This window comes from Salvelinus sp. IW2-2015, unplaced genomic scaffold (genome assembly GCF_002910315.2).
Source record: "Salvelinus sp. IW2-2015 unplaced genomic scaffold, ASM291031v2 Un_scaffold2988, whole genome shotgun sequence".
NCBI lineage: Eukaryota > Metazoa > Chordata > Actinopteri > Salmoniformes > Salmonidae > Salvelinus > Salvelinus sp. IW2-2015.
The window spans coordinates 12138-26485 of NW_019944282.1; positions in this window are offsets into that span (position 1 = coordinate 12138).

The following is a 14348-nucleotide window of genomic DNA, read 5'->3' on the forward strand; positions in this document are numbered from 1 at the left end:
ACTGTCATGACGTTGGCCTGGGGGTAGGTTTATGACAGTCATAAATACCTATTTCCCCCTTTTTCCTCTCTCTATCCTACTGATGTGACATTAGAAAACCCCTTGGTTAACATAGAGATTCTGGGAACATCAGAAGGTGTGGGGAAATGAACTATATTATGGTAATCCGACCAATTGAACATATGGTACCTAATGTATATTATGTCAGTTCGGGTGTCATCTGGGACATTCTCATCAATGATAGAATGACATAAACGCTACAGTGGAAAGTCTGCACATTGTAGCTATCGGAGTCACATAGAATTGTTGTTCAATTTAAATGTTTGAATATGAAATTGTTCGTGATGGGATGAAATGTGATTTTAGCTTCTAAAATGTGAGAATTGGGTTTTCATGACTGAATTAGGCCCAACTCAGTGGCCCGCCCACGTGAAGAGACAGGTTGTAAATTATGAAACACACCCCTTTTCTCCCTCCACTATATAAACCCTTGATGAAAATGTAACCTTCCTGTTCAAAGTATGTGAGGTCTGCAGCCTCTGCGTTAAAATGGACTAACATGTCAACTACAGAACTAAGCCAACATCAGTGTGAGCATTGGTTGCGATTGGTGTGAACTTTGAACTTTGATACCTCCTAGACGTTGAGTTAGCAACAGCAGCTGCAAACGTAAATTAGGAAAGAACAGACCGAGTATCCCGTCTACTACACAACAATGTTACTACAACGTACCCAATTCACCAGCAGAGACATTCTTCAAAGGACTCGGTTGGGCAACATGGCCTTCCATCTACCACCAACCTACCGAAGCGCAGCTCAGAGTAAATATTTATTGCATTTTCCTTTTCCAAATGGGTGGTAATTTAGAATGCATAAGATGCTGTATTTACGATAGCATGGCTGGTACCTTTGTTCCTCAAGTCTTCCCGCTCTTTCACTCAAACCCAACCCCCTTTTCTTTTGTGTAACCAGCTGTCATATCTGTTCCGCCCGCTAGGGACGTTTTCCTTTATGACGTAATTTGTAATCAAGGTATGATTCATTCTGTGTATATGTAATTCTGTGTGATTAGTTAGGTATTTAGTAAATAAATAATTAAACCCAATTTTGTATTGCTGATTCAACTTGTTAGCCAGGGTTCGTGAAGATAACCAGGAATTTACAACTTTCCGATGAGACTGAAATAAGGTGACGTTTAATATTGACTGCTATTGATGTAAAATAATACTAGGTCTTTAAGAGTTTATTCGGAAGATAACAGCTCTATACATATTATTTCGTGGTGCCCCGACTTTCTAGTTAATTACATTTACATGATTAGCTCAATCAGGTAATAGTTATTACGGAGAAAGGATTTTATAGAATAGCATGTCATATCACTTAATCCAGCATAGCCAAAGACACGACAAATGCCACCTGTGCTGCATCCCGTTCTTTGCTCAAGATAATTTCTCTATTTTGTTGAACATAAACATTGTTGTATTTTTACTTAGAAAAAAAATTACCAAAATGGGTGATCATATACTGTGAGACATTCAAATATATTTAGTAGATTCCAACATGAAAGAAGTAAATTGGTATACATGGTAGATGGTTGATTTTCATTATCGTAGGAACTGCATTATCTTGTGCAAAACCAAAAGGCAAAGCCTCCACAGTTAACACTCAAATGTTTTTTAATTTATTTGCTTTAATTTAATATCCTTTCTCGCCCCGGGGTTCCGCTAGCGGAACACCCACAACATTCCGCTGCCTTCGCAGAGCGCGAAATTCAAAAAATATTTTTTTGAAATATTTAACTTCCACACATTAACAAGTCCTACACAGCAAATGAAAGATAAACATCTTGTGAATCCAGCCAACATGTCCGATTTTTAAAATGTTTCACAGCGAAAACACAATATATATTTATGTTAGCTCACCACAATAGCCAAACACACAATGCTATTTATCCACCGCATAGGTAGCTTTCAAGCAAGGAGATTGTTATTTATTTTAAGGTTGGGTGTGGTATTCCAACACAACCACGAGGTATAATAAGAAACGAACACAACGTCAGTGTACAGTACAAATGATAAAACGTCAGTCCCGTGTACTACTCAATCACTAAGCAGATTGAGTTTCACAGTCCGTCCAAACTCACTGCCAGACACTTTTTGAAATCATGAAATAAATACCACATAAATCCGCAAAAAATTATTTTCCATGTGCTTTACACGATTGATATAGTAATAGTAATTTTGCATAATTAATAATGGTGGAGCATGCTAGCTAAAAAGACCCAATGTTCACTGGGTTGCAAACGGCAGGAGGAACCAAAAAGCTAACGTTTAGCATACAAGATACTGTTGGTCCAGGCAAATTAATTAATCATCTTCCTGTCTACAAAGATTAACCAATATTAACGTAACTGTTTGAAATAAAGATTTTGGAATTATGCAGGCTAAATCAGAAACTACTAGAATATGTTCATTTTCTTATCCGATAAGCTTACCTCGCTTTCCACTTTAAAAATAGCTAGCTATGCTACCGTCCAATAAACATATTTTGTTTTATTTGTACTAATACACAAACTCAGAGAGCAATCGAGTTTAAGGGATTCAGAGAGGGGCGTACATTGAATGGAGTTTCGATCGCCAAGAGTTTGCATGTATTAGTGCATAAAGAACATTTAGCTAATTTGGAACATGATAATTAATCGAAGACTGGGTTGTAAAACACATATCCCAACCAAAGCCATGGATTACAGGCAACATTCAACAACGTTACCTAAAGGCTAGAGCTTCCCCAGCTTTCACGGAGTGGGACATAATCTGGAAGGCTTGTAAGAAATCCCGCTATGCCTCCAACAATCACCGTCAACAGGCAAAGTGTCAATAGAGGCGCCCAGGATCAAATCCCTACTACAAACGCGGCTCTGATGCTCGTCGGATTTGGCCAGAGCCTTTTGCAAAACTATCATGAAATTAGCCAGGGAAAGCCCAGCCTGCACGCTGCCCAGGTGATGCCGACATACCAGATGACGAGCTAAATGCTTCTATGATCGATTCGAGGCAAGCAATCATTCTGAACCATGCACGAGACTGGTCGGATTCACCTCTCCAGTTAGCCGTGAGTAAGAAAACTTGTAAAACAAGTTAAATGATGGTGTGGATTGTGCGTGGCCGTTGCAGTCATGGTGAAGAGGGGGGACAGGAGGAGGGGCATCTTATCTGTTGAACGGCTGGGCTGTAGTCAACATGAACGAGTGTTTCCCTTTGGTCCAGCGGAGCAAACCAGACGAGCTAGAACTGCTTTCTATGCTCGATTCGAGGCATAGCAACACTGAACAATGCATGAGACGTCCGATCAGCGCTCGTCCCGTAGCCGGCAGTAAGACCTTTTAACAAGTTACATTCACATAAAGTCCGCAAGGGCCAAGATGGATTACCAGGACGCGTAACCCAGATGCACGCGCTGACAGCAGCTGGCAAGTGCTTCAACTGACATTTTCAACCTCTCCCTGACCCAGTCTGTAAGACTTACTATGTTTCAAAGCAGAAACCACTTGTCCCGTACTCCAAAGGATGCCAAGGTATACCTGCCTAAATGACTAAGCTCCCGTACGCACTCGATCATCTGTAGCCAATGAAATGCTTTGAAAGGCTGGTCCAATGGCTCACATCGAACATCAAACACTCATCAACTCTCAGAACCCCACTCTAATTCCGCAATAACGCCCCCAACATGGATCCACAAGATTATGAAATCTCTATTGCACTCTCACACCTTACCCCTTATCCACACCTGACAATAAGGAATCACTGTTCATTTGACTACAAGCCCAAGCGTTCAACACACATAGTGCCCCTCCTGTCTCCCTCTTCACCCATTGGACTGCACGGCCACCGCACTAACTCCAACTCACGATCATTAAGTTTTTTTGTGACAGCTGTGTCTTCTTCTGTGGTGTCCCTTCCCCTGAACACAATTATTGTTCAGTGTTTAAAAACCTGTTATGGCTGCGTATTTGTCACGATCGTGTTGGACATGAAATGAGAGACCAAGGCGCAACTATGATATGAATACATCTCTTTATTCTATAAACGAAGATGATACCGAAACACTTAAACAACACTAACAAAAACAAACAAACGTATCGTGGAAACTTCAAAACGCAAGTGCAACACACAGACTACTTACGTCGACATATACATATACAATGACCCACAAATCAGCTAAAGCCTATGGCAGCCTTAAATATGGCTCCCATTAGAGACAAACAGAAATCAAGCTGTCTCTCATGAGAACCCATTCCGGCCACTATGACCTTTCCTAGTAACTATGCAAACCCATAGACACAGCTAAGATACATTACATCCTCCAACACAAACCATAAACTACAGACCAACATCCCCTCAACCGATAATAATACCCCAAAAATACACACATATCCCCATGTCACACCCTGACCTAACTAAAAATAATAAATAAAACAAATAATTCTAAGGCCAGGGCGTGACAGGTATTGGAAAAAACTGAAACATATGTGCCAAATTTTCAAACGGCTCTTAACATCAATTTTGCTCTTAAACAAGTATGCATATTAATATTAATATGGGATAGAAAACAAATCTCTAGTTTTAAAACCCGGTTCTAATTTTTTCTCTTATGGTAACAGAAGTCAATTTGGCAGCAACTTTCCCTGACCAAAAAGTAAGAAATTCAGAAATCTAAATGCTCGCTTCAAACTTATGCCTAACATGGTCCATTATAACGTAAGCCACCCTACGTAGCACTCCGTACGCCTTGCTCTGGGTTGTCAAGAGGGTAATGAAGAGAAAAAATTTAGTGAATATCTTGTCAGAGGTTGAAATAAGAGCTATTTCTTTGACCGTGAACCCGACCACTTCCCGGAAGTCTGAAGCGCAGGTCTTGGGAGTGAATATTGTTGTTCCTGTTTGCTGCCTGTTTTGGACGGGAAACCAATCTCCGGCTCGGGTTTTTAATATTGATAAATGAAGACCATTATCATCGTAATGTATGTTTTTTCAATATAGTTTAATCAGATGTATTTGAAGTTTTTTTTTTTTCGGGAGTTTTGGCCGTGTTCCCGTCCTCCTGATTTTTTTAATAACGTTGGAAAAATTCCGTGCCATAGTTCACCAGTGCAATTGCTATAGCTAGAAGGAAAGTTGCCATCCTGAACTCAAAACAAACGACTCATCTTGGACAAAGGTACACCCTGATTCAACATTCTGATGGAAAGATCAGCCAAAGTAAGACCCACTTTATGAATGCTGATTTCATATATCTGTCGTGCATGTTCAGACTGGCCGTGCGCAGCCAAGGTGTGGTCTGGCTATGGTGGCTATGCTACATAGCGCTACATTGTGTTTACGCTGTAAAAGCATTTAATAAATCGGAAATATTGTCCTGGAATCACAGAGAATCACTTTCTTTCAATTGGCTGCAATGGTAATGTATTTCTTCAAGATATCGTTTTAATGATGAGTAATTAGGTTATTTGACTTTTGGTGTCCTGTTAAATTTATTGGCTGCTTTCGGTGGCAATTTCTTTCTGAGTTGTAGCTGAAATGTAATTTATTGAATTTATAACATAAATATGCACATTTTTTCAAAAAAAAAACCTATGCTATACAATTAATATGTTATCAAGACTGGGTCATCTTTATGAATGTGGTTTTCTGGTTAGTGGCGATATAACTTTATTTGGTCGATTAGTGATAGCTACGTGAACGGAGTTAAAAAGACTGATGACGTTCAAGAAAAGTGCTCTCTTTTGCTGACCGGTGGTTAGCTAATGATTTACATATTTTGTTCTCCCCCTGTAAAACATTTTAAAAATCGGACATGTTGCTTGATTCATACAAGAAATGTCTACTTTCATATGCTGTATTGGAGCTTGTTAATGTTGAAAGTTAAAATATAAAAAAAAAAAATTAGATTTTGGAATTTCGCGCCATGCAACTTGAAATGGCATGTTGTCACTAGGTGTACCTGTGTGGGGTATTGTCAGCCAAAACAGTTTAACTTATCAAATAGACTCATCAATCAGAGAGATGTTTGCCATGTTTCCAGAGATTTCTGTTAAGTTCTTTAGCTAACCTTTAGGATTCCTTCTTAACATCAATTTGACATCTGCACAGGTGCTCTTTGCAGTAACTGCTTTGCAGGACGGTCACTGGTAGGCGAGAAGTAAGCCAACAGTGCTGAATTTCCTCAATTTCTAGACAATTTTGTTTACCGTGGGAACTGATGAAACAATCAAAGCTTTTAGAGATATCTTTTGTAACCCTTTCCAGCTTTATGCAAGTCAAGAATTCTCAATCTCAAGGGTTCTGAGATCTCCTTTGTTCGAGGCATGGTTTTCACATCAACGGCAATGCTTGTTGTTGAATAGCAAACTACATTTTGTGAGTGTTTTTGTAGTGGTTCTGATGTGGCAGAGGTTTCATTCGGCAGATCAATCATTTGAGATTTGACCGCTTGTTTTTAAAAAAAACCAATATGTGTAACTGAGTAATATCTGTGTTTGCCACTGCAGAACTTTAAAATGTATGTTATCAATGCACTGTAATGTTAAGGTGTAAGCTAGCATGCACAAAACATAGACTTTTAAGTATACATTACAGTAGATCAACAAGAATAGAGGTAACAGTAACATTTATGTATTCACAATGAATGTGATATAATGTACCTGGTGCTATACAAAATTTAAAATACAATTTACGTATTTAAGCGAACCCTTCATCATATAAATGCCATGTAAGAAGGGTGTTAAGAAGACACTTTTTTTGTCACTTACCTGCAGCAGCTATTGTCTTCTCTGTTATGGAAATAGTAAGCAAAGGTTCCCCAAAAGACATGACATGAAATACACACTTTTAACAGGTGGAAAGTTATCGTTATCATGGTGCTAGGTCTGTACTGTAGATGTTGTAGGAATTGTAACAATTTTTGTAATGTTCTTTATTTAACAGCTTCAAAAATCAATTAAGAACAAATTGTTGTTACACATGACGCTACCCCCTACAGGGTCAGCCCCCGTGGAGCAAATTAGGGTTAACTCTACCGCGACACCCCCTCCCGGATCTGGGAATCCCTCCTCATCAGAAACGCTGACTAGCCCTAGCTAACGCCTAGCGCCAAAGGGAATATCAATATAATTATAATTTTCATGAAAATCTTCCACTGCCTGTTGACATCTAGTGGATGGCGTATGACGTGCATGTATATCCATAGATTTCAAGCAATTGAATAGGATGGCCCTGGAACAGAGCCTCGATTTCAGATTTTTCACTTCCTGTCAGGAAGTTTGCTGCAAAATGAGTTCTGTTTTACTCACAGATATAATTCAAACGGTTTTAGAAACTTGAGGGTGTTTTCTATCCAATAGTAATAATAATATGCATATTGTACGATCTAGAATAGAGTACGAGGCCGTTTAAATTGGGCACGATTTTTTCCCAAAGTGAAAATAGCGCGCCCTACAAACTAACAGGTTAACATCTCAGGTGCCAACAAAAATGTTATTATTATTAATGAACTACATATGTATTAATATTTACACAATTGGTATACAGACAGCAAAAAGAGAATTACAGTTTACAGTTAAAAATGTGCAGACACCTGTGTAGATACAGTTGAAGTCGGAAGTTTACATACACCTTAGTTAAATACATTTAAACTCAGTTTTTCACAATTCCTGACATTTAATCCTAGTAAAATGTCACTGTTTTAGGTCAGTTAGGATCACCACTTTATTTTAAGAATGTGACATGTCAGAATAATTCCAGAGAGAATTATTTATTTCAGCTTTAATTTCTTTCATCACATTCCCAGTGGGTCAGAAGTTTACATACACTCAATTAGTATTTGGTAGCATTGCCTTTAAATTGTTTAACTTGGGTCAAACATTTTGGGTAGCCTTCCACAAGCTTCCCACAATAAGTTGGGTGAAATTTGGCCCATTCCTCCTGACAGAGCTGGTGGAACTGAATCTGGTTTGTAGGCCTCCTTGCTCGCACACGCTTTTTCAGTTCTGCCCACACGTTTTCTATAGGATTGAGGTCAGGGCTTTGTGATGGCCACTCCAATACCTTGACTTTGTTGTCCTTAAGCCAATTTGCCACAAAATTCCTGACTGATGTCTTGAGATGTTGCTTCAATATATCCACATAATTTTCCGCTCTCATGATGCCATCTATTTCGTGAAGTGCACCAGTCCCTCCTGCAGCAAAGCACCCCCACAACATAATGCTGCCACCCCCGTAATTCACGGTTGGGATGGTGTTCTTCGGCTTACAGGCATCCCACTTTTTCCTCCAAACATGACGATGGTCATTATGAGCAAACAGTTCTAATTTTGTTTCATCAGACCAGAAGACATTTCTCCAAAAAGTACGATCTTTGTCCCCATGTGCAGTTGCAAACCGTAGTCTGGCTTTTTTCTGGCGGTTTTGGAGCAGTGGCTTCTTCCTTGCTGAGCGGCCTTTCAGGTTATGTCGATATAGGACTCGTTTTACTATGGATATAGATACTTTGTAACTGTTTCCTCCAGCATCTTCATAAGGTCCTTTGCTGTTCCTCTGGGATTGACTTGCACTTTTACACTAAAGTACGTTCATCTCTAGGACAGAACGCATCTCCTTTCTGAGCGGTATGACGGCTGCGTGGTCCCATGGTGTTTATACTTGCGTACTATTGTTTGTACAGTTGAACGTGGTACCTTCAGGCGTTTCTAGAAGAAAAAAGAAACGCACACCTATGTAGGCGAGGTGCTGGCTAGCGGAGTAGAAAACTAGAAAATAAAGGAGAGCCGCACACTCTAGGAGCTCAGATGCAAAAATATTTAGTTACCAACGTTTCGACAGGCAAGCTGTCTTCATCAGGGTACAACCTTCAGGCGTTTCGAAATTGCTCTCAAGGATGAACCTGACATGTGGAGGTCTAAAAAAAACCTTTCTGAGGTCTTGGCTGATTTTTTTTTATTTNAAAATAAAGGAGAGCCGCACACTCTAGGAGCTCAGATGCAAAAATATTTAGTTACCAACGTTTCGACAGGCAAGCTGTCTTCATCAGGGTACAACCTTCAGGCGTTTCGAAATTGCTCTCAAGGATGAACCTGACATGTGGAGGTCTAAAAAAAACCTTTCTGAGGTCTTGGCTGATTTTTTTTTATTTTCCCATGATGTCAAGCAAAGAGGCACTGAGTTTGAAGGTAGGCCTTGAGATACATCCACAGGTACACGTCCAATTGACTCAAATTATGTCAATTAGCCTATCAGAAGCTTCTAAAGCCATGACATAATTTTCTGGAATTTTCCAAGCTGTTTAAAGGCAGTCAACTTAGTGTATGTACACTTCTGACCCACTGGAATTGTGACACAGTGAATTATAAGTGAAATAATCTGTCTGTAAACAATTGTTGGAAAAATGTATTGTGTCATGCACAAAGTAGAAGTCCTAACCGACTTGCCAAAACTATAGTTTGTTAACAATACATTTGTGGGGTGGTTGAAAAACGAGTTTTAATGACTCCAAGTGTATGTAAACTTCCGACTTCAACTGTATGTAATCATATTTCTATTGAACACACAGAGGCCATAAATTAGCTAGCTACGCCATCAAAGATCTATTTAAAATGCAAAATAGTTTATTCTGTTATATGTTGTGTATTCTTTGCAGAGTAATTGTTTATTTTAAGGTGGGTGTGGTATTCAACACAACCACAGGTATAATAAGAACGAACACAACGGTCAGTTACAGTACAAATGATAAAACGTCAGTTCCGGTACTACTCAATCATAAGAGATTGAGTTTCACAGTCCGTCACTCACTGCCAGACACTTTGAAATCATGAAATAAATACCACAATAATTCGCAAAAAATTATTTCCATGTGCTTACACGATTGATATTAGTAATTGTATTTTTGCATAATTAATAATGGTGAGCAGCTAGCTAAAAAGACCCAATGTTCACTGGGGTTGCAACCGGCAGGAACCAAAAAGCTAACGTTAGCATACAAGATACTGTTGGCCAGAGCAAATTAATATCACTTCCTGTCTACAAGATTAACCAATATACGTAACTGTTTGAAATAAAGATTTTGGAATTATGCAGGCTGAAATACAGAAACTACTAGAATATTGTTCATTTCTTATCCGATAACTTACCTCGCTTTCACTTTAAAATAGCTAGCTATCTACGTCCAAATAAACAATTTTGTTTATTTGTACTAATAGCACAAACTCAGAGAGCATCGAGTTAAGGGATTCAGAAGGGGCGTAGCATTGATGGAGTTCGATTCGCCAAGAGTTTGCATTATTAGTGCATAAAAACATTTAGCTAATTTGAACATATAATTAATGAGAGACTGGGTTGTAAACACATATCCCAACCAGAAGCCATGGATTACAGGCAACATTCACACTTACCTAAAGGCTAGAGCTTCCGCTTTCAAGGAGTGGGACACTAATCTGGAAGCTTGTAAGAAATCCCGCTATGCCCTCCAACAATCCGTCAAACAGGCAAAGTGTCAATAGAGGACGAAGATCAAATCCTACTACACCGGCTCTGATGCTCGTCGGATTTGGCAGAGCTTGCAAACTATCATGAATTACAAGGGGAAACCCAGCCGCAAGCTGCCCAGTGATGCGAGCATACCAGACGAGCTAAATGCTTTCTATGCTCGATTCGAGGCAAGCAACACTGAACCATGCATGAGACTGTCGGATCACGCTCTCCGTAGCCGTGAGTAAGACCTTTAAACAAGTTAATGATGGTGTTGGAGTTGTGCGTGGCCGTGCAGTCATGGGTGAAGAGGGAGGACAGGAGGAGGGCACTATGTTGTTGAACGCTGGGCTGTAGTCAATGAACAGTGTTCCTTTTGTCCAGGGAGCATACCAGACGAGCTAAATGCTTTCTATGCTCGATTCGAGGCAAGCAACACTGAACCATGCATGAGACTGTCGGATCACGCTCTCCGTAGCCGTGAGTAAGACCTTTAAACAAGTTAACATTCACATAGCCGCAGGGCCAGATGGATTACCAGGACGCGTACTCAGAGCACGCGCTGACCAGCTGGCAAGTGTCTTCACTGACATTTTCAACCTCTCCCTGACCCAGTCTGTAATACTTACATGTTTCAAGCAGACCACCATTGTCCCTGTACCCAAGGATGCCAAGGTAACCTGCCTAAATGACTAACTCCCCGTAGCACTCACATCTGTAGCCATGAAATGCTTTGAAAGGCTGGTCATGGCTCACATCAACATCAACACCATCATCCCAGAAACCCACTCTAATTCGCATAACGCCCCAACAGATCCACAGATTATGAAATCTCTATTGCACTCCACACCTCCCTTTCCAACCTGGACAAAAGGAACACTGTTCATTGACTACAGCCCAGCGTTCAACAACATAGTGCCCTCCTCCTGTCCTCCCTCTTCACCCATGACTGCACGGCCACGCACAACTCCAACACCATCATTAAGTTTTTTTGGACAGCTGTGTCTTCTTCTGTGGTGTCTTCCCATGAACACAATTATTGTTCAGTGTTTAAAACCTGTTATGGCTGCGTATTTGTCACGATCGTGTTGACATGAATGAGAGGACCAAGGCGCAACATGATATGAATACATCTTCTTTATTTTATAACGAAGATGATCACGAAACACTTAAACAACACTAACAAAAACAACAAACGATCGTGAAACTTCAAACGCAAGTGCAACACACAGCTACTTACGTCGACATATACATATACAATGACCACAAACAGCTAAAGCCTATGGCAGCCTTAATATGGCTCCCAATTAGAGACAACAGAAATCAAGCTGTCTCTCATTGAGAACCCATTCCGCCACATATGACTTTCCTAGTAACTACAACCCATAGACACAGCTAAGATACATACAGCCTCAACACAAAACCATAAACTACAACCAACACCCCTCTACCGATATAATACCCCAAAATACACACATACCCCATGTCACACCCTGACCTAACTAAAACATAATAAATAAAACAAATAATATCTAAGGCCAGGAAACGCGTGACAGTATTGGAAAAAACTGAAAATATGTGCCAATTTTCAAACGGCTCTTAACATTTTTGCTCTTACAATATGCATATTAATATTAATATGGATAGAAAACAATCTCTAGTTTTAAAACCGTTCTAATTTTTCTCTGATGGTAACAGAAGTCATTTGGCAGCACTTTCGCCTGACCAAGAAGTAGAATGTCAGAAATCTATGCTCGCTTCAACTTATGCCTATACATGGTCATTATACGTAAGCCACCCTACGTACACTCCGTACGCCTTGCTCTGGGTGTCAAGAGGTGTATGATGAAGAGAAAAAATTTAGTGAATATCTTGTTCAGAGGTTGAATAAGAGCTATTTCTTTGACCGTGACCGACCACTTCCGGAAGTCTGAAAGCGCGGTCTTCGGGAGTAGAATATTGTTTTCCTGTTTCGCTGTCCTGTTTTGGACGGGAACAATCTCCGGCTCGGGTTTTTATATTGAAATAAATGAAGACCATACATAATTCATCTAATGTATGTTTTTTCAATATAGTTTAATCAGATTATTTGAATTTTTTTTTTTCGGGAGTTTTGGCCGTTTCCCTCTCTGATTTTTTAATAACGTTGGACAAATCCGTGCCAAGTCGACCACGCTGCAATTGCTATAGCTGAGAAGGAAAGTTCGCCATCCTGACTCAAAACAACGACTCATCTGACAAAGGACACCCTGATTCAACATTCTGATGAAAGATCAGCCAAGAGTAAGACCCAATTTATTGAATGTCTATTTCATATATCTGTCGTGCATGTTCAACTGGACCGTGCGCGCCCAAGTGTGTCTGGCTATAGTGGCTATGCTAACATAGCCTACATTGTTTTACGCTGTAAACACATTTAATAAACTCAGGAAAATATTGTCTGGAATCACAGAGAATCCTTTCTTTCAATTGCTGCAATGGTATGTATTTCTCAAGATATCGTTTTAATGATGAGTAATTAGTTATTTGACTTCTTGGTGTCTGTAAATGTTATTGGCTGCTTTCGGTGGCAATTATCTTCTGATTGTAGCTGAAATGTAATTTATGAATTTATAACCATACAATATGCACATTTTTCAAAAAAAAAATATGCTATACAATTAATATGTTATCAGACTGTCATGCTTTATGAATGTGGTTTCTCTGTGTTAGTGGCCTATATATACTTTATCTACCGAATAGCGTCGACTTAGTGATAGCTACGTGAAACGGAGTAAAAAGACTCGATGACGTTCAGACAAACGTGCTCTCTTTGCTGACGTGGTTAGCTAATGAATTTACATATTTTGTTCTCCCTGTAAAACATTTTAAAAATCGGACATGTTGCTTGATTCACAAGATGTCTACCTTTCATATGCTGTATTGGACTTGTTAATGTTGAAAGTTAAAATATAAAAAAAAAAAATAGATTTTGGAATTTCGCGCCATGCAACTTGAAATGGCAGTTGTCATAGGTGTACCTGTGTGCCCGGAGATTGTCAGCCACAACAGCTTAACTTTATCAAATAGACTCATCAGAATCACGAGAAGTTTGCCATGTCTCCAGAGATTTTCTGTTAAGTCTTTAGCTACACTTTAGGATTCCTTACTTAACATCAATGACATTCTGCACAGAATGCTCTTTGCCAGTAACTAGCTTGCAGACGGTCACTGGTAGGGAGAAGTAAGCAGACAGTGCTGAAATTACTCAATTTCTAGACCGAATTTGTGTTACCGTTGGATGGAACTATGAACAATCAAGCCCTTATTAGGATATCTATTTAGTAATCCCTTTCCATCTTTATCGCAAGTCAAGAATTTACTAATCTAGGGTATCTGAATCTCCTTCTTCGCAGGCATCCGGTTTCACATTCAAGGCAATGCGTTGTGGTGAATAGCAAAGCTAGCATTATTGTGCAGCTGTTGTTTAGTGCTTCTGATGTGGCAAGGTTCATTCGGAACAGAGTACATTTGAAGATTTGACGCTTGTTATTTAAAAAAACCAATATGATGTGAACTGAGTAATATCTTGTGCCACTGCAGCAACTTAAATGTAGTTATCAATGCACTGTAATGTTAAAAGGTGTAACTAGCATGCACAAACTAGACTTTAGTACATTACAGTAGACACAAGATAGAGTAACAGTAACATTACTGTATTCACAATTGAATTGATACTTGTACTGTGCGTATACAAATTTAAAATACAATTTACGTATTTAAGGAACCCTTATCATATAAATCGCCATGTTATAGAAGGGTTTAGAACACTTTTTTGTCACTTACCTGCGC